The 22741-nt window shown below is 37.3% G+C and overlaps 1 protein-coding gene across 5 annotated transcripts in view; it reads right to left on the bottom strand.

Moving 5' to 3' along the window:
- The window catches only part of Lrfn5 (leucine rich repeat and fibronectin type III domain containing 5), a 257749-nt gene extending 235731 nt beyond the window's left edge, over positions 1-22018 (bottom strand). For 4 of the 5 annotated variants that reach the window (XM_051195896.1, XM_051195900.1, XM_051195898.1 and 1 more), the window contains exon 1: positions 20614-21038. The gene's annotated coding sequence lies outside the window, so the exon portion shown is untranslated. Of the gene's footprint in view, positions 1-20613; positions 21039-21229 lie in introns of those variants that run through there. The other variant, XM_051195897.1, reaches the window with a different exon arrangement.
- Between the last annotated feature and the right edge of the window lie 723 nt (positions 22019-22741).

Genomic DNA, 22741 nt, shown 5'->3' with positions numbered 1-22741 from the left:
AACTGTGTGTGAGAAGACACATGAGTTCAGGGTCTGTGTATAGGATGCCCTAGAAATGAAATTACAGGTAATTGTGAGCTAAATATTTGAGTAGTGGGAACCAAACTCTGGTCCTTTGCAAGACCAGGATGTGCACTTAATCTCACAACAACCTCTTCAGCATCCCCCCCAAGCATATTTAACTAATAAAAAATTAAACTAGCTTGAGAATTTTTAACATTTTAATAGATATTTGCTGCTTTTCTTTTCCATTCAATTGCTATGTATTTGCCAAGTATTAACTTTCCGAGGAAAGGAAATAGCGATTGGTAGCAGATGGGTATTCAAGACCAGGCTACAGAAACCCACAGATACAGCTGACCTGTACAAGGGGGAGCTCATGGACCCCCTGACTGATTTCTGGGAAACCATCATCGGATCAACTAAGACCTCCTGAACATGGGTCTGTTAGAAGGCCTGGGCAGTCTAAGGGACCTCTGACAGTGGAACCAGGATGAATCCCTGGTGCAGGAAAGCCTTTGAGAGCACATTCCCATGGAGGGATAATACCCTAACCTGGAGGCATGAGGGAGGGCCTAGTCCCTACTCTAAATGACTTGACAGATTTTGATGATTCCTTCTGGAAGGCATCACCCTCCCCTGTGGAGTGGATGGACAATGTGATGGGAGGTGTGTATGGGAGAGAGGGAGAGGGAACTTGCATCTGTATATATAAGTATACACACATATATATATGTGTATACTTATATATAACAAGTTCTTTTAGAAAAATATCAGGACTTTCTGGTATTTATTGGAAGTGATGGTTTCACAGCTTTATAGTTATCCTGAATACTGGGAAATTGTACACTTAACAGGATGAATTATATAGTAATGGTAATTATATCTCTATAAAGAAGTATGAAAAACAATGTGAGAAATTATTTCTACTTCTTCTATAAAAGTGTACGATGAAAGGATTAAGGAAATCACCCAGTGGCATTTGCTTCTCTATGAAGACTGGAGTTCAATCATGGGTACCACCAGAAAAAAAGAAAAATGCATGCTAACTGTGAAATTTGGTGCAAATGTTAAATATTATCCAGAAATGTGTACACAGTAAAGACAGGGCTTCTCTGTGTACCTTTGGAGCCTATCCTGGCACTCACTCTGTAGCCCAGGCTGGCCTCAAACCCACAAAGATCCTCCTGCCTCTGCCTCCCGAGTGCTGGGATTAAAAGCATGTACTACCACCACCCTGCAGAACTGATAGGTAGGTAGGTAGGTAAGTAGGTAGGTAGATAGGTAGGTAGACAGATAGATATAGATATAAATATAGATATATAGATATAGATAATGTTTTACTTAAATTTGAAACAAGCTCGTTTTACATGTCAATTCCAGTTCCCTCACCCTCTCCTCCTCCCCAGCACCATAATCCCATCCCATCTCCTTTTTGTTCCCCAGGGAGGGTGAGTCATTCTGTGAGGAATCTTCAAATTCTGCCATATCATTTGGAGCTAGGCCTAGGCCCTCCCCCATGTGTCTACGCTGAAAGAGTATCCCTCTATATGAGATGGGGTTCTCAAGTCCATTTGTATACTAGGGATAAATACTGATCCACTAGCAGAGGCCCCATAGATTCCCAGTTATGCTAAATAACACCAAATTTCAAGGGACTGAACCAGTCCTATTCTGGTTTCCCAGCTATCAAACTGGGGTACATGATCTCCCTCTTGTTCAGCTCAGTGTTTCTGTGTATTTCTCCAGCCTGGTCTTGATCCCTTTGCTCATCATTTCTCCCTCTCTGCAACTGGATTCCAGGAGTTGAGCTCAGTGTTTAGCTCTGGGTGTCTGCTTCTGCTTCTATTATCTTCTAGGTAAAGGCTCAAGAGTGGCATATAAGGTAGTCACCAATCTCATTAGCAGGGAATGACATTTAAGGTAGCCTCTCCACTATGGCATAGATTGTTAGGTGGGGTCATCCTTGTAGATATCTGGACATGTCTCTAGTACCAAATTTCTCTTTAAACCTATAATGGCTCCCTCTATTATGGTATCTCTTTTCTTGCTCTCCTCTGTTCTTCCCCTGACTCTGTCATCCTGCTCCCTTATGTCCTCCTCTCCCCTCTTTTTCTCTGCTTCTCATTCTCCTAAATCCCTCTCCCCTCCGTCCATGTTGCCAGTTTGCTTAGGAGATCTTGCTCCTTTCCCCTTCTCAGGGGAACCATGTATGTCTCTCTTAGGGCCTCCCTTATTTCCTAGCTTTTCTGGTAGTGTGGATTGTAGACTGGTGATCATTTGCTCTATGTCTAAAATACATATATGAGTGGGTACATACCATGTTTGTCTTTTATGACTGGGTTACCTCACTCAGGACTGTTTCTTCTAGTTCCATCCATTTGCCTAGTGAATTTGAAGATTCCATTGTTTTTAACTTAAATGGTTTCACTTTACGAGTGCATATAGCTGTAGTGATATTTTTCATTAATTATGGAAACATTTTAATATGAAAGTATCCTTGACTTCAGTTGTACTGGGTGTACTGGTGTACATCTGTAATCCCAGAACTAGGCAGAGGCAGGAGGATTTTTGTGAGTTTGGATCAGCCTGGTCTAAAAACTGAATTTCAGGCTAGCCCGGGCCACATAATAAGACCCTGTTTGAAAGATAAACACACACACACACACACACACACACACACACACACACACACACGTGTGTATGTGTATGTGTATGTGTATACATATGTATATGTGTGTTTAAATAAATAGCATGAATAGCTTATTTGTTTAGTTACATCCACATTTTTGTTTTAAAAATGTGTTAAAGTTTAAGTTATGTTTATTCATTTTCAAGACTGGCCACTTGTAGGACTTCTGTTATATTTTCTACATTTGGTTGTTTTTTTAACTCGAAGTTAATTTGAATACATAGTTGATTTTACTTAATATCTATAAAATTTATTTTATAGATATAAATTAAGTGTTTGTGTGTTAATATAAAAATTTCATCTTCCTCCTTCGTGTTAATTGCTGCTGGAGAGAAGTGTACATATCAACACATTCCTGACTACCATCTCTGAGGACTTGAAAGTAGGTGCTTTGATCCCAGAAAAAAAAAATACATTTAATTATGGAAGTTGAAAACATGATTAAATCTTAGAATGAATTTACTGTTCAGATTTTACAGGCCACTGTCCACAAGTTTCTACCCACAACAAAAGTTTGAAGAAAGAATGCTATTGGCATTCAAGGTCTTTGTAATCCTTATGAGGACTAAACCTGGGGTTTGTGTTTGCAGAACTAACACCATCCTAGGTAAGCTTGGAAAATTTTACATAGCAAATTTGTAAATATCTTTGATATTGTAGTTTGCTTGTAAATAAGTAATGTATATTAACTTTTCATTGTTACTAAGAAATATACATTTTTATTTAATACATAATCCTATCAATGAAAATACACTTGGACTTTTATTATTAATAATTATTAAATAAACAAGCTAGCAATTTACATATAAAAAAGGAAAGTTTCAAAATTATAAAGATAAAAATTATCACCTTACCTTCCCATCATAGACAGAAGCATCATCTACTTTTCTCGGCATTTGTTTTCTGTCATAAATATCAATTAATACATATCTCCCTATTATGGTGCAGTGGTTGAAAAATACTTTATAAGAAATCAAACCAGCAGGTAAAATGTGAGTTTTGCGAAAAAAAAAAAAATGCCTGTGTTTGAGTTTGTTGTTAAGTGACATATCTAAAAAGTAATCAAGCATACCACTCTATTACAGGGAACTACAACATAATGCAAGATCTGTCATATATAACTCATATTAAGATACTTCACATGGGTTTTAATAATAAATATATGTCATTGTTGCTACACAGTGCATCAGGAAATAAAAAGAAACAGTGTCTTGATCATTTCACCTTATCTCTGTGGGAATATTTTTTATACCAGTTTTACATTTTTAAGTGCACTCATACTTCCTAAGAGATCATGTATTAGTTAGCAGTTGATTATTTATCTTTGTTTTGGTCTAGAATTGTATTAAGGAGGTAGAATTATGGAAGGCCTTCTTGTTGTTAAGTTTTGGTCAAAGAATTCTATAGTTAGTTATTAAGTAATTTTGGTAAGAATTAGCTTTACATTCTGCATTGGAAGGCAATTTATGACAGCCTTTCAAGAGAAAGGTACAATGTGGTTTGCCAATATTTGGTGTAATGTAATGTGTTAAATTAAATATTATTAACAAGCTCCTAAATCACCAAGAAGGAAGTTATTCCTGGAACTTTCATATAAAATATTTTGAGGTACAATGTCTCGAAATTCAGACATACAAAGTTAGAAATAATTTCTCCTACTTACTATAGTACACAAATCATGTTTTACTAGATAAGCATAGTTTAGAATATTGTTCATTTTAAGTATAGCCTTAGATATTGTATGCATAATCTTTTTAATTAAAGTGCACTGGCACTTAAGTCATTCGTTGTTTTTCTACAGTTAATTCTGCAAAGGAAAAATCATTGCTACTATTTAACTAAAATCAACAACACACTGCTCATAACTGTGAACAAGGAAGATGTGCTGTAATTGATGTTATCATTTATAATCTATCCTAGATGATTCTTCAGAGGAATAAAATATTGATCATGAAGGTTATCAGCAAAAATAGAACATAAATATATTCAACTAAAATAAAAATAGCTTTCTCCTCACTGTCATTTTCAATCTGTGTGAAGTAGTCACTGCATTACTCTAAACAGGCTCCACAGATTCCTCTAAGTCTCACATTTTGTTGAGGTAACTCTGAGCTATTGTATGTATAACCAGTACCAGGGTCCAGTGATACTTTATTTAAACAGCTTTTGAATTCTTAAATTCTTTGTATCACAGTTTTAAATTGTAACTTGAGAAAGGCTTCTTCTAAACCATAGAGAGAAAACAGAAGCAAAAAAAGTGAATCTTGCCTCCTTTCATGTCATTTTATTTTATAGTTCACGCAAAGGATTTAAATTTTATTAATCCTCTCCTTTTAAAAATGCATTTGGATTATAAGTATCATTTTTTCTTTTCCTCCATCTTATCTTGAATATTTTTTCTGACAATAACTTCTTAAATAGCCTATTTTATATTTGATAGGATTTTGTTATGTAGTCCAAGTAGGTAACCTTAACTGTTTGTCTTTGAATTCAAAATTCTTTTGCCTCAGCCTGCTAGGTGCAGGGATTTCAGGCATGTGCCACCATACCTGCCTTTGGATAAAAGATTAAATACTAGTGATCGGTGGGCAGTTTAGAGTTAAATGATGCAACTTTAAAGATATATATTCATTTCTTATTTATTATAACATAGTGTGTTTGGCTTTCACAGGCTTGAAAACAAATCTGTGTGTGCTCCAATCCGCTTTGTGCACCTTTATGTGAGTTCTAGGGATTGATCTCAAGAGGCTATCCCATCATTATCTTGTGTAGCCACAGTTTTCTCCACAGAGCCATCCTACTGGGTCCATAATTTCTTGTAATGCATACTGTTTTGTATATGCTTGTTCTGATGAAGACATGGATATCTTGGGGTATATTAGACTAGAAAACATTGTATAGTTACAGATTATTGCGTCATGTAGCCCTGTACACTGACTTCCCCCATTAACCTTGTTTTGAACTTTCCAGCTTATGCCATCACATAGGTTTAGAATTCCTTAATTTTCAGAAATTCAACAGAAAGTGAGTCTTATCCCTGTTCAAACCTTTCTTGCTATTGTTGCCTATGACCTTAAAATTAAATGATAATATAAAAATCAAGAAGAAACTTGATAATAAAGCAAGTTGGAGGACTTACAGAAATGAGTATATCAAAATGTAGAATTTTATGCTCCAGAATTATTAGAAATAAATTATGCTAATAAAACAACATCCATATGTTCTCTGTTTCACTATAAGAAGAAATCTGACCCGGGTATTTTAAAATCATGTTTAAGTTGAGGCATTGCCATTTTCTCTTCATAATTTCATTTAAATATATTTTATATAATAAAGGGTTATATATATATATATATATATATACTACCTTTTAGCTTATAATTTATTCATAATCTTTTCCTCTGGGATTATTATAAATATACTGTTTATGCACATTAGATATTTATTAGGACTATGTATTTGAGAAAAAATGATTTATCTGAATGTGTATGGGTGTGACTTCATAGTATATATACAGATGTATGTGATATTGGCATCTTTTCTCTGTACTATAAATGGTTTGAATAGCAATGGCACTCTGCTAGGTGATGGTGGCACATGCCTTTAATTCTAGCACTAGAGAGGCAGTATCAGACCAATCTCTGTGAGTTCAAGGGCAGCCTGGTCTGCAGAGTGAGTTCCAGGACAGCCAGGAATACATAGAGAAAGCCGGTCTCTAAATAAATAAATAAACAAACAAACAAACAGGATGGCCAACATAGACTCATAGTTGAATGCTTAGGGAGTAACATCAGGAATTGTGGTCTTGTTGGGGTGGGTGGTCTTTGGAGTTTCAAAGTAAGGCCCAAGCCAGGTCCACTGCCTCTCTCTTATTGCTGCCTGCTGATTCAGATGAAGAACTTTCAGATCCTCTACAGCACCACGTCTGCCTGTGTATCACATGCCTCCCACCATAATAATAGACTAAACTTTGAACTGTTAAGCTGGTCCTAATGAAATGTTTTCCTTCATAAGGGTTGATGTGCTTATGGTGTGTCTTCACAGCAATATAAACCTTATCTAAGATAAAATAATAAGATGATAGGTAGGTAGATAGATAGATGGATGGATGGATGGATGGATGGATGGATATATATATATATAGATAGATAGATAGATAGATAGATAGATAGATAGATACACCAATAGGTACTTAGTGAATGGACATATTAAGGCAAAGGGAGTCTTAACAAATAGTGAGGATGTTAATAAATTATCAATGAAATCAAACATGAAGTTTACTTGTAATAAAATTAAATTCACCCTATTCTTTTCCAAGATTTTACAATCAGATTGACTTGATAAAATTCAATATGCTTCTCTAAAATAACAGAAATTATTAGGGAATCTTAATCAGTCAGCACTTAACCATCAGCACAAAACATTAAAATTTGACCAAAGCTTGAATGACTTTCACAGAAAACATTGCTGAATAGAAAGGACGAAGCAAGGATGGGAGGAGAAAAGGAAATGAAGAAGGCTGGAAAAGTCAATCTGATGTATCTTGGTTCATTCCAAGTTCTATGATGACAACAACACTTGGGTCACAGAATTAGAGTTGACTAGGGCATTTGTGAAGACTGTTGGGAAGTAACTTCTTGCGTTTTCTGCCACCTCTTCTTTCCTTCCTCTTTCCTGTCTTTCTCATCTGTCTTTGTATTCTGTGATAAAGTGAAGCAGTTGCATCCCTGTTTTCCCATCATGGAGAGGCATCACCAAGGAATAAAGCCAGCCTAAAGGCTGGACTTGGCTTCTCAACACTTCAAAAGCTGAGCCAGACACTGCTGTAAGACTCCGCTTAGCATTGGTAAGCACTAAGAGACTCTAGTACTTGACCAACCAATACCAAATGGACTTTCCTTTTGCAGCTAATTGAGTCCTATTTTCCCAGGTCCTGCAAATTCTTATGCTGTGGTTACTTGCCCTGGATCCCAAAAAGCCAGACCTACCAACGTCCCCTATTTGTCTATTTCTGTACTTTCATCTACAGGTCTGAATTCCTCCTTGGTCATTTTATTGTAAACATAGTAAATTGTACATTTATATAATTGTTTGATAGAAACAATTTGTCAAAGTTAGTGATAATTCCAAATACATTCAGTTCAAGCAGATTCTATCTAAGATGCATCAAGGCCCTCTCTAGTCACTTCAGTGATATTTCACAAGAGGCATATGAGGAGAGACAAAAGAGGAAGAACTTTAAAAGGACATTGAACTTAACTCCCTTCCTCTTCTGAAGTACCCCTAGTTTTCCATACATCCCTTCAAAAGACTTGTACCTTGCTATTCCACTCTGTGTTGCTGTTGCTCTCCCAAACATGTATTTCCCTTTTATTTTCCTGATTTCTACAGGTGCTCCAGGTACCATAGTCCCCTCTGAAGACAAGGAGCTTGGGGGATGCATGGGATGGATTGGCAGAAGAAAAAGTAACCAAAGAGATGATAAAACTACCATTTCAACAAAATAAAAAAAAAAACATTAAAGTATCACTTCACTGTGTCTTATTGTTTTTTAACTTGGTAAGGAATGAGTTTATTTCAGTTTACATGTCACAGTCAAGAACAGGGGCAAAGTACACATGTGTACTACTTCAACCAAAAGGTTATAAGTTTCAGCATTAAATGTAAGCATCAACATATTGGTAATGATTATAAAATAAAACTCATTTTTTCTTTTGTAGCATATAAGTAGGTTCTTATACTTTATAGCCACCTTTTAAAGTCCCTATTTTAAAATGTTCTTGACATAAATGTGATTGTCAATTCAGTTAGTCAATGAGCGTAACCAGAAGACACATTTTCCAATAAAGCTGATACGTTTCCCTGAAATCCTCTTTCTTCTTTTCCAAATTCCTTGTAAATTCCTTCCTTTCCACAACACAAATACTTCATCAATAATTATTTATCCATATTTTAAAATATAATGCTACAAATAATATATAGGCTAAAAGAAACTTTATTTTTCTAACTTTACTAGATAAATTCAAGCATTAATTACACATATTGATTTATCAATTTCATGTCAATGAAGTTATATGTGCTAAACTTACATATTCATGTGGCTCCCCAGATAAGAATTTCAGCCCTCAATGAAAGGTATTCCTAGAAAACTCAGAGTTTTCAGAGACAAATGATCAGGCTGGCAAAGTTAGCTCATTTTTCTACAATATAGTCTATTTTCCTGAATGATGAATGAACAGAAGTTATTTATTTCTGTACAATTCACTGAACAAGAAGGTCATATTCCCCTCAGAACAATGGCTTTTCCTGAAGCACCTTGTTTTTTCTGTTTATGTCTGTAACTCTATACATATATTTTCTACACAAAATATTTCCTGAATAACATCAAAAACCATAAACAGCCCATCAAGTAGTTACTATCTGTAGCTTATCTGACCAGCAAACTATTTGAGGTTGCTTTTAATACTTTGTCCCACCTAACTTGACAATAATTAATTACTCTACATCTATATAGTCCTTCCATTTAAGCTTGTTAATAAAAAAAACAAAGTTATACATTAAATCTGCAAAATAAATCATTGCTTGACATTTTCCTAAAAGGCTCTTTCTTTCCTGACTTTTGTCAAGGAAGGCAGGACACTTGCAACAAGCAGTTACTAAAGCCAAATATAACTGAGCTAAAAATAAAACTGCACTCCACTTCAGTTCACTGAATGTGTGACATAAATGAAAATATTTATATTTATTCTGTATATAAAATCATAAATTTCTTATAAAATAATATTAATAATTTGCAATTACATTCAGTTTTTGGAGAGTTTGTGTGTGAAATGCACAGAATTCATTATTTTCCTCCATGCCTTTGGGGTATACAACAGTACTAGTCCCATTTTACAGATAAAGAAACTAATAAATAATATGTTACAAATCAATTTTTACATAGACTGAAACATGAAATACATAGAACATATACATTCCTATTTTAGAATTCACTAGTAGTAGAAGTGACAAATAACTAAATTAAGATAACTTTATCTAATATTAAACTTTAAAATCATGGTAAGAAAAAGTAGAGAATGTAATAGAATATTCAATATAATCAAAAATTTTCATCTATAATTAAAATACATCATTGAAATAACATCAGTATGAAATATAATTTCATTCATTTCTTTGCAAATATATCTCTTTTACCAAGAAGAAAATAAAATGGACTATGACAATTCTTATTTTTATTATAAAGGTTTTTAAAATGTATAGTAATTATTAAAAAATAATTTTATATGTCTTCTCTATGTCCTAAACTCAATAATGTATTGATTCTATAAATTATGATAAACCTAGGTAGAACATTTTGATATGTTAGTAACAATATTATTAGATAACTTTAAATAATGAAGCATTTAAAAGGCAGCATACATTTCCCAATCTAAATCTAATTTACTGAGGATGTCAATATTAAATATGAAATACCAAAGCAAAATTAGAAGAAAAAACATGATGTCGTGTAATTTTGACAATGACAAAGTGTCACACTGGAATAAATCAAACCCAAATGCAACATGGAGGAACAAGGTTCACTTTTTCGTATGTATTGTTAATGGCGAGAAGCACAGCTATAAAAAGATGATTTTCATGGAAACTTCTCACATGTAGTTGTAAGTGGCTACTTTAGAATCTTGCAGATTGAAATTAATATTGTGCACTTTCAGCAACACTAGGAAACATCTTAGACAAGGAACTATTTCAGAATCAACAAACACTTCTGAAAGTTGAGGGAAAGAAAACATTTTTCCTCAGAAATACATTAATCCACAGACAGAAGGCAGTATGCATAGAGCAGAAGGCAAATTTTAAGTAAACACTTATTGAAAAGGCTTCTTCAAAAATGAGATTTCTTTTCCTTCCAAAGACTCATGGCATCTGACTAACAGTTCTATTGCCAAGGGACACAACTCAGAAATCAATTTCTATCTCATAATGCAGTGGTTAAAAGTAACACCCATTTTCTGTTCATGACTTGTCACTAAATGATTTTGTTTTGACCCAGCTTGTTAGCTGGTTCTTCTGCTTCCCACAGTTGAGGTTTTTCATATAACAATAATTATGAAGTCCCAGTTGTGTCTGGATAGTCTCAGATGTCCTTAGCAATGTGCCTAGCTATTGATGCGGATGTCTTATGTGACACTGGACTCAACAGGGGCACCTAAATAGAGGGTGTTTCGCAAATTAGGAATATTTTCCCAGAGGAACAAAAAAACCACATGGTCTTGAGATGACTCAGTTATAAAGTATTCTCTAGCACCTCTGCTACATCCCAGCTCAAAGTCAGCTGCAAACCGGTTCTGATACAAGAGGAAAGGAGAAAAAAATATTTTTCCTTAAGATTATGAAAAAATCGGGGATGCTTCATTCCATCAAGAGAAAGGACATGGATCCCAAATGAGGATATACCAGAGGATTTACTCCAGGGATGATCTGTCCTGAAAATGTCTAGAATTTATGAACAGACTTTGACAAACTATGATAAGACACAATAATTCAAGCTAAGGAAATAGATTTATTACTGTACTCTTCCCTAGCTTTGTGCCAAAAGGAGAAGGTAATAGGGGTAAAACCAGAATACTAATTAAAGATGGCTTCTATAGCCTGTACCAATCTCAGGCAAAGGGAGAAAAAATGACAAGTTGAATGCAGGGCATGGTTACACTTTAGTGAAAAATATATGATCTCTAAGTCTCATCTCACCCTAATATTGTAAAATTATCTAACTTTTTGTCCTGGTAATTAAGTTAATTGGAGAAATTTGCTATCATTCACCTGTGACATAGCTGTTACTGTAAAATAGCTTGAAAGACCCTTTGGAAATGGAAATTTTGAATTAAACTAGTTTAAAATATGTTTTAGCATATATTTATATCTTAGATTCAGTATAAAATTTTCTGATGCTAGCAAATTCTAAATTCCCTAATGACTAACCATAAAGCCTTTTTCTAGACATATAAAAGTTGGAATTTTATGAGATGATGGAATAATGCTAAGGAAATAAAGAATTTGGTGTGCATTTGAAATACACACCTCATCTAAGGCCAAAATATGGCCTCATCTAAGCAGGGGGCTGGAGCACATACATGTAATAACATTAACTAAACTATTATGAGAGGTAAGATACAGGGGAAATCCCCAAGGAATAGAAGCCTTAGTACCTTCTTTAGAGTCAGAAGTACTTAACTTTGCGTTCTAACCTTTCTTCTTCTTCTTCTTCTTCTTCTTCTTCTTCTTCTTCTTCTTCTTCTTCTTCTTCTTCTTCTTCTTCTTCTTCTTCTTCTTCTTGTACGTATTGATCCCAGTTCCATCTCCCTCCCTCTCCGTCCCTTCCTCCCTCTCTCCCACCCTGCATCGGACTGACTCAGAACCCCTAGACATGAGTTCTAACCTTTTATCTATTTGCTGCATGGTGTGGGCATCTGATGCTCTGAGTTCCAGTTTGAGTTTTTAAAAATGGCAGTGCTAATGATGAAGCTGTAGGTCTACTGTGTGAAATGGAAATAAAAATCAACAGCAACTGACGTAGGTACCATCTCAGAATAAGATGAACAGGACAAGACCATGTGATGGTGCTATTGTCTACTACATAATATCTAAGACACGTTGGTACCTTTCATTGATTCCCTTAAAATACACAAGACACGAAAGACAATGTGTTGTATCAGAGGAAGCCTTGAGACTCAGTATAAGGCTCTCAACAATTGCACTATTTTCTTAATAATTAAAAAAGAGTGAAACTGATGGACTGAAAATTAGATTCATAAAAGCAAAGTAAACCAACAAAAAATCATATATTTAAGACAGAAGCAAAAGGAAAACAATGAGTGCAAATTGCTCAGTGCATGCAATGAACTGTCCCCTGAAGGCCCTTTGCAATCACAAGCATATACAATGGAGACAGGGAGTCATTAAGAAAAAATTAACTATATTTACGCTTGATATGCCATTTTTGATAACTATTTGTATTCACATTATGCATAAAAATTTTAAAACATCGTTTACGTATAATTTCTCAGAAGAATAGCATGTGAGAATTACAGTCAATAGTCACTATCTAAAGACTGGTTCTTCAGGGCTACTGGGAAAAGGGAGGTTTACTACACCTCATATTCAACCTTTTTTAACTTGTTAGAAAACAGTTAATTTCAAAAGGAAGCTGAGAAGGCTGCTTGGAGCTCAGATGCTGATTTTATTTTTAAAAGCACATGTAAACAAATTAATTAATACTCTTGAAATAAACCGTCTAGGTCTGGCAGTAAATTAAAAGGCAAAGGCAAGATAGCAATATCACTGTTTGGGGACTAAGTTTTTGCCATGAAAGACAGTTTGCTATTACTCTAAACTGAAGTTTTACTAGAGTAGCATCTATGCCTTGTTGACGTGTGTCTTAAGAGAGATAATGGTTGAGAGATTTTAATGCATGCATTAGATAGCAAATTAATAATCATTAAGTAGTATAAAGGACATGATTATAGTCATCTTGTTTATCTCCAAGAGCCCCTAATACATCCAGCTAAACAATTTAGGAATGAATAATTTACCATTTTTAAAGATTTATATATTTTGTGTGCATTAGTGTTTTGACTGTGTATATGTCTGTGTAAGGGTGCCAGATTTTCTGGAACCAAATTTACAAACAGCTTGTGAGCTGCCATGTAGGTGCTAGGAATTGAACCCAGGTTCTTTCGAAGAGTATCCAGTGCTCTTAACCTCTGACCCATCTTTCCAGTGGTTTTTCCAGATAGCATTTCTTTGTGTAGCCTTGGCTGGCCTTGCACTCACAAAGATCCTCCTGCCTTTACCTTAAGAGTACTGGAATTAAAGGTGTGTGCCAACACTGCCTGTCTATGTTTCTTGTCTTTATCTGTTTCATTGTTTTGTATGAGGTTCCTGAAGAATGCCATCACAATCTGTAGAGTGGGTGGTAGGAAATATTTAAATAACTTGACCATTATGAGTGAAGCATGTAGTTGGAATGTTATGGAAGTAATTTCAGACACTTTACTAGAATCTAAACTCAGAAGCAGAAATATGTTTCCACTCACAACCATCTTAGCTTTTTGTGTAAAGGGCTCTAAGGCTCTATTCAAGTTCAGGTGGAAGAAAGGTAGAGGAGTGCAAGATTGGCTTGTCTCTTCTCTGTGCCAGAGTCAAAAGTAGAAATAAAGTTCTTATGGAAATCTACATTATTTCTTGGCATTTATTCTGTGCTTCAGTGAAATGTGGAACAAACAAACCAGAATCTCCCCCAAACGTCTGTTCAGACAATGAGACTAACATTACTGAGCATAAAATGTAAAAAGGTTAATAGCAATAAAATAAAATTGTCCCTGACTAGTGTGTGCATAAGCAAGGAAATTATGGGTTGAAAGTCTGATGTAATTCAGCTCTAAATACTCCAAGTACCACCATCATGAATAAGGTGTTTCATATATGTTATTACCTCCCCCTGTGCTAAAAATAATTAGAGGCCACAGGATGACAAATTCTATATCAACCAGAACAATGACAGTATGACATACTTAACAGAAATATAGAATAATCAGTTTTTATAAAGTTATTTTGTGAAAGAGAAGGTTGGCAAGGAAGCTTCATGCCTTCCAAAGAGAATGTCAAAATAAGTAAATAAAAATTTAGAGGTTTCATAGTTCTATATCCATCACATGTCAAAACATATTTCAGTGGCAATAGGTTTGGGTAAATCATGCACTGAGCAGTGGATCATTCCCCAGAGCCTAAAATTTCCTAAACATTGGTAAATCCTATTTTCCATCATCTGTCTGGCCTGTGAACACCAGGGCCTGTAGCCCTGGTCATTATAATCTCATAGTTTTATTATTCCTGTCATAGAATTTAAAGCCTTTCCCTTACCTTAGGTTCATGATGATAAAGGAAGAGAAGACCAAAATCATACCTAAGTTCCCAATGCATGGCAACACTAAAGTTGCTAGATACTTCTATCCTACACTCAGACTAGTTCATTTTATAAATGAGGACAGTGGGTTCATAGAGGCCAAATGGCTTGCATTTTAAGTTGTAAGGGGCTAAACATAAATGATGAAAAATCAAATTCTGTCTTGATAACAACTGCATAAAATCAAGTACAATGTGCTTGCTTCCTGACTTCCATAACTCCTGTAAATAACGAATTTTCAGTTTCAAAATAGATGTAATTATATTGAATAGGACATAGTGAATTAAAAGATCTGTGATTATTAGTATTACTAGGATATATCCTTCAAGCATCAGCATTGATACATAAATTATGCACATTTTAATGTTAGATATGCATACATACAGATAAAACACTCTTAAGCATAAAGGTAAATCAAATACAAAAAATAAAGGAGTTTGCTATACTGTATGCATGAACATTTCATTTAAGCATTCAATATTTTAAACAAACTTATTTTGGGAGTAAATTCACATGACTGATTTTTTTATTATAGACATGTTTTTAATTACATTTTATAAACTTGTTGCTAGTTTTAGGTTTATCAGTAATATACATCACTAATTTCACATTTACCAACACCCAGAAATCTGATTCTAATAAAACTCTGGATCTGGTATAATTTCTCCACTTTCACATGACATGATCAAAGTTTTCCAAATTCTCTTAATATTGTTCAAATGCATAAATATATTTTTTTCAAATATAGAAGATGTGTTAAATTGTTAAAATTGTTTCTAATGAAAAAAATTCTTTCAATTTACAAAAAAATCAATTAGTAAAATAATTCATTTTATACCTCTGAGAGTTAGCTTTAGTGTAGTCATCATGCTTCCAATTGTAAATCACTTTAATATGAATATCCTGTAGTGATGTCACAGAGGTCCAGGAAAACCTATTTCAAGATAGGAAATAGGGCTGGGGGTGAGCTTAACAGCAGAGTGTGAGGCTGTGTGCCTGGCCTGAAGAAAGCCCTTCTTTGATTTGGAGAATTCAAAAGAGAATGGTGCCTAGAGAGTGAGTAAAATGTTCCTTCCTGGGCTTTTAATACTTTCTCCCTGGAGCTGAAAAGAGCAAAGGGAATGAGATGAAGATAAGCAACATTGTTTGGCTTCTGTTCCTGTTTAATCTACACATCTTAGTTGTGATTGAGAATATCTTGTGATAGTCTTACTTTTTTACAAACATTTTGTAAATTTTCAGAAACTTTTCCCAACCTTTGCTCAAAGCACTCTTAACTTTAATCAGTCATCTTATTATGTCCTTTCTAGGGCCTTTTATGTAGTAAAATCTAAAAACAGATTCAATTTTCTTTCCAAATTCTGCAAACATGCATTACAGGAATTGTACACTTATGCTAAGAAACTCCCTTGAAAGTTTCTACAATATGTTATTATATATATATATATATATATATATATAATCACTCTACCAAGAAGAGTCAAAAATTGTGTAAGATTCAATATGTGATATATTTCTTTTACATGAATATACCTTCTAGAAAGTTTAAAAAAAAGATCATTTCGCATTTTCCTATACAGCCTGGGGAATTCATGTGTAATATGTAATTTCCTACCTAACCTTTGCAGGTTAAGAAATATGAACTATCAGTTCCAGACAAATATTATAAATACCTTTTGTAACTTAAATACTAAAGCCTGTTCATGCATCTACTTAGCATCAGTACAATGATAGTATCTTTATATAACCATGTAATTACATTGTAATTTTCAATCACCTGTTACCTATCATTCATGATTACAGTTAGATTGCATATAGCTTTACAAAAAGCCTTCTGTCAGAGCAGTATCTACCAGAATGCTGTGATAATTTTCTTAAAACGTTTTAAATATAGCATTAACTATTTCAGAATTAAATTCTTCTGTTTCCTCTTTACTTATTGAAGACTTCATAGTACTGTAAAATTTAGGATAATGTAGTATAATAAAAAATGGTTTGCATCTAAATAAAACAATGTTTATAGTTACAAACTAAGAGCTTATTAACTTCCCTCTGCATACACCACAGAAAGTATAGTTTATATTTCCTTAGGTTTTAAGACTGAAGGATGACATAGGAATGAGAATGTGAGCTACAGAAACTAAAGAGGTGGAGTCATTCTGGAGATGTAACTATGTATGTATGTCACTGGAATGATTCAACAAAATCAGGTAGTTGTGTATCTTAGAGTCTCACTCATATGTAGGAAGCCTACATTTAAATCTTTATTATTTCATGAAGCATAAAGCTTAGAACTAGTTGTATGGTACAAAAAAAATATAAAGAACCCCTGAAGAAATGCCAGGGTGTCCTATTTCTGAGTAAACAAAATGACTAGAATAAGCTAAAAGGTTAGGTAATTATATTAAAAAAAAAAAAAGTCAAGTGTCTATTCATCCTACTCTTACTTCAGTATTGGCAAAAATGCTTTCATTGATATGGAGATGATCAAAGACCACAGCAGTTGTTGCAGAGCAGTTTCACTGATGGGCAAGAATGGTATTAGATAGCTAGCTGCAAGTATCCCATCCTGACCAGCACAGCAAGAAAGTCAGCAAGAAGTCTAGTCCTGATTTCACCAGCTAGAAAACTCAGCAAAACCACGAAACCAAAATTGCTTCAAGCAGCAGTGCACTGACTTCAATGGACAAAGGAAAATGATATTCCTCCAAGAAAATGGAGGTGGGTGTAACATGGGACTGTGCTTAAATTCAAAATGCATAAGAGGATAGTGTTTCAACACCAAGAATTTATTGATGAGCAGGAGAAAAAAAAGTAATAGTTAAAAATCAAAAAACAGACAAACAAAAATGAATAAGGGTGGGGCATTTCTTCCACAGATAACTATATTTCTTCTATTTCTATGGAGGAAAAAGAAAGTATTGTCTGGTTTAAGGGAGAGACATGCATTGATGAACTTTCCCTAAACAAACTAGTACATGAGTATGATAACAAAACTAAAGTGTGTGAGCATATTTGTGTATACATTATATTTTTAATTAAAAATAAAAAGAGGTATGTGAAACACAGAATACAGATCTTGTTCAAGGTCATTCATTTCAAAAGAGAAACCAGAATCACTAAAAGAAATAATCTAGAAGAAGAAAATCTAGTGTCAACCCCTTTCAAGCTGACACTGCTCCCCGGTGGTGCTTCCTGTTCTTTTCCTTTCAGGAATGACTAAGAAAGATTTGTGAAGGGGGAGGTGATCCCTGCTGGGGAGTTTCCTATCAATATCTTCACCTATTAGCTAGCAGATCACTTCTGACTAGGGATAATGTCTAACACGGGGATAGAACACACATCTCCAACCCAGCATTAGCTACCCTGACCTCCTTCCTTTCTTCCTTCCTTCCTTCCTCTCTTCATGCTGCTAGAAGATCTATTTCCTTATGATATTTAACTTAACTCCAGTGCCACAAAGTGGTGACCTTTTTAAACCTGAACCACATAACAGTGTATGCTCAAGCTTCTGAGAATTTCAATTCTTGTTTATTTGTCTGCCTTCCCTGAGGATGGGTGCACAGAGACAAGAACTGACTTGCAAAAGAGGATATCCACAGTTAGAAAAGGCCAAAGGCAAGAGAACTGAGATGAGAAAATAGTTGTTTCTCCAGCACCAATATTCTTCAGCAGAATTTTATTTTTCTTGGTCATCTTCTGGGTATGTATTAGTTATTTGCTTACCAATTATTATGAGATGTTTACTACATAAGTAGGATTTTCTGAGTGATAGACTTCAAATAAATTCACTAAAAAACAAGAAGAGACTTGAGGGAGAATTCATCTTTAATTCCTCCAAATACTGTTTTGGTTTTGTCTGTTGTTTGTTTGGTGTTTTATTTTTCTCTGTACATTTTGATTGTAGGCAATTACAGTACTCCCATAGTGGAGTATGGATTTTCTTACTGTCACAGTTGAGTTAGCCTCTATGTCCTTCCTCTGCCTTGAAGTTAAACACTAAACCTGTCTGAAAAGTGTCTTACCTAGATTTCATGTTTGAGCATAAAGTGGAAGATAAGTTGATTTTGTATGCTACCGTTTTAATTGAAGTCTAGGCTGCAAATAACCCGATGGAATCTAGGACAGCATAGGAGTAAAAAGAAACAGGAGTCTAGGAAATAAACCTGTAACTTCAAGATTTCAATCCTGATTCATGCAATGTATGAATGTCAAAAAATTTTTGTAGCCAGCTTTCATTACATCTTTTTGAATATTCATATAGGGGAAAGGAGGGAGCTGTAGTCCTAATAGGTGGTCAAACACCATCTCCATACTCATCTCCCATTTCTCTTCCCTCATTCCTGGGAAGCCACCACAGCAACACTGAGCACCACTGTCTGCCAGAGGGCCTGCTGAGTTTTCCAGCCCCGCCCCAAGTAGTGTCAAAGCAGACCTGCCAGCTGCCGTGCTGAAACCCAACCCCCAAAGCAAAGCAGGCTGCATACACAGCCTTGTAGCACCACCACCCTGCAAGGGCTGCAGCAGCAGCTGAATCTCCACTCTAAAGCAGGAGTTGGGGACATCAGCGCGCAGGGACAACTAGAACAGCTACCCATTAGCTTGTAATCTGCAAATGCCATCATATGGATATCATTAGAAAGGAAGGGAATAGAAGACAACCAGACAGCCTTCCTACAATTCCTAAACAGCCCACCCTACACTCTGCTTCACCTCCATCAGACATCCCTGTCTCTACCTCCTAAATCGGTGAACCAGGACCCACCAGGCCAAACCTTGGTGTAGTGCTGCCAGCAGTCAGCTCCTAAAGGTGGGAGACAAACCAGCACTCCTCAGCTTAATTTTTCAGACCATCTTCACTATGGAATTAAACACTGATGGGTCTACTTTGGAAGTGCTTTATGTTAATTCAAATAACCTCCAGAAAGAAGATTTTTTTTTTTTCTGTAAAGAATAGACAACTGTGGTGATGGAAGAAGGAATGGACCAGGTGCAAAATTAAGGGGCATTGGAAGTTAACTAAATTAGTTCTACCTCTTCAAAGGAAGGGAATCTCCATTTTCACATATCAGATCCAATATGTTAATTAGGCAGTCTCAAATGCAACCTGCTTTTAAATCAAAGCACTGGGAAGAATTTTCAAAATACCTAATGTATACAAACAACAATAGTGAAACACAAGCTTCAGTCCTCCTCAGAGATAAGCAGGAGGGGCCAGAGCTGATGTTGGAGCTGGGGCTGGGTCTGGGTGGTGGCTGTTGGTTTTTGGCCTCGTTCTCCTAGACATATAGACGACTTCTTTTATGCATCTGTTCTGCTACATCAGATCAAATCCTGGCAGTTAAACACCTCGTCTCAAATCACCCATGACAACGAATTCCTTTCCATGCTAAGCAAGTCCCAAGAAAACTCCATTTCCCATCAAAGTCTCCAGATGGATAATTCACAACTGCTAAAAGGGTCTAGCAAGATCGCACACATCGTACACAACAGGGGAAGGAAAACAACCCAGGACAAGAGGAAGAAGGGTTAGGGGGAGAAAAAGGGAAATCTGTGATAGATGTGGGGGGCAGGGAAACAAACACCGGATCTCACTCCAGTATCTGGAGGGTTGGGTACCAAATGGTCCGCAGCAACCATAGCCTAGAGGAAATACGAACTGTTCATCTCTGGCACCTTCAGACAGGTTCAGCAAGCCTGACCCTTTTCAAAAACTATCCTCAGGCTTGACGTATTCATATATCTCTAGATTTCACTACCACATTAAGTGCTCAGGTATAGGCTTATATTCAATGTACGAGGAACTGCATGCCCCCTCACTGAGCAAGCGCCCTTTGGTACCCAGCCCTTCCTAATGATTTTCAAAACATTAATAAGTAAAGTAGCCTGCATTGCAGATACCATGCTAGAAACAAGCCCTTAAGGAAAGTGGGTGAGGCAAGTAGTCCTTCATTGTTACCTGGTGCCTCTAGGGGGAAAGACGGTCATAGGAAGACTTTCTGCCCGCAGGTAAGATCCAGACAAGGTGGCTCCAGGTGGCTTTCACGGTCGTATTGGGGTCTCGCTCATCACTTTGCTGCCCTTTGCCATAGCTCAGCACCCGCATCCTAGGAAGTCAAAGAGGTGGCTACTGCCACTGCCGCCGCTGCCCGCAGGTCGTGCTGGGTGGGGAATCAGCGCAAATCGCCCCATGAAACCGGTGGCTCTGCGCCCAGGGAGCGGGCAGAAGCAGGGCGGCCGCCGCACACACACACAGACACGCTCACACACACTCACACATTCTCAGCCGGGCGCGCGCGCACTCACACTTGCACAAGCACACCCAGCACCGCATCCAGAGGGAGAAACAGTACCGGCCCTTCTCAAGATCCACTCTGGAAGCCCATCAGCTCACCGGCAAAGAGAGCAGTGGTTTTCTCACATAGCCATTGATCACGTTTCCTTCAAGTTCTCCTCCAGCCCAAATCCTTGGATTTCAAAAGCTGGTGACATTTCGCTGGGGAGTAAGAGAGTCCTGGAAGAGCTATGGAAGCGTCTGGGGTTTCTTAAGCAGTTTGAGAAGCAATCCTCATTACCTTATCTATACAGTAAACCAAGTGAAGTGCTGAAGTTTGGGCTTCAAATGTTGTGGACAGACACATTCATATTCTTCTGACCCAAACAGGAAAGTCAAAACGCAGGGAATTAAGACAGCTGCAAGACCCTTTCTTGACCTTGCGATGTACCTGGAAGCGGGTTAATACAGCTAGTTTCCGAGCCTCTGGATTTGATCCATACACCTGTCTCCACAGCCCAGCAGTCGCCCAGAATCCAGCAAGAAAACCTGTTCTGGGCGTCCTCTGCACTCTTCGAGAACCTGGGCACGGAGGGGCATCTCTGAGTTAACACATTTGCTTCTGGGCAGTTAGAAAAAAGACTGTCAAATGCATCCCAAATGCATCCGATAGGAGCGCACACATACACAGGCGCACAATCACATATACACATACGCAGCTAGCTGGAAAGCGGCTTATAAAACACTAGAAAAACACCAAGATGACTTGAAAAGGTGGAAAACATCCAGATTCCTGCCGAAAAACGGAAGGGCCAGCCAGGAGATTCCCAAAGTCTTCTCCGGTCTTTCAGTATTCACATTTCTATTCCTCTTTCCTCTTCTTATGTCTTGTTCCCAGAATGTTTCATGGATCTGCCCCACCCCCGTGCAGTTGCGCCTTTTTTTTTCCTGGTACAACCGACCATGCAACATGAATTATTACATGGGTGGCTTGTGCTCACAGCTCCCCAAAGTCAAGAATCCCAAGGACCAGCTAGCTGAGAAGCCATTCACATCTTCAAAGGAAGGAAAAAAGCACACACGCACACGCGCGCACGCGCGCGCGCGCACACACACACACACACACACACAGACAGACACACACACAGTAACACACACGGTTCCGGCCTCTGTGCACACGCTCACCGCCTCCCTGCGCCGCTGCACACAGCACGGTGGGCGCCCCTCCCGCTGACCAAGGGATGGGGCGAGTCCACTGCTCAGGCTCGAGGTGGGAAGCTGCAGTTGGGGATCGCAGCCGCCGCCCCGGCAGGCCTGGGAGAGCCGCTCCCCAGAGCTGTGTGTGCGGGCCAAGCCGGCCGCTTGGCCCGGAGGAGCTGCGTTCCACGCTGCAGCATGGAGGCGGCGGCGGGCGCGCGGCCGTGAGCCTGTCCCTAGCTGCAGTGATGAGAACGGCCGCACCTCTCAGAACCCTAGAATCAGGCTACACCCCAAGCCGGCGCCGCCGAGCTCTCGGCCTCTGTGACTCCCAGCGAGACGTGTTCGGAGAACCGATTTACCCCAGGAGGGAGGAGAGGGCCAGAGCTGTGCCTGCAAATCCCCAAGCAGAGGAGGCGCGGGGGCGTTGCAGGCGGGCGGGGGTGGGGGGAGGGGAAGCGGTGGAAAACCCGAAGAAAGCGAACTTCAGGGGCATCCCCTGCCCCTGTTGGAAATGAACTGCGGATCTGATCGTCCACAGTCGGGAGGTTAAGAGATTTTTTTTTTTTTTTTTTTTTTTTTTTTTTTAAGGTGTCACCGGGTCTGGCAGTGGCTG

This window comes from Phodopus roborovskii, unplaced genomic scaffold (assembly GCF_943737965.1).
Source record: "Phodopus roborovskii unplaced genomic scaffold, PHOROB, whole genome shotgun sequence".
NCBI classification, from domain to species: Eukaryota; Metazoa; Chordata; class Mammalia; order Rodentia; family Cricetidae; genus Phodopus; species Phodopus roborovskii.
Note: the sequence above shows the minus strand (reverse complement) of the source record. Positions and strands in the feature narration are given on the sequence as shown.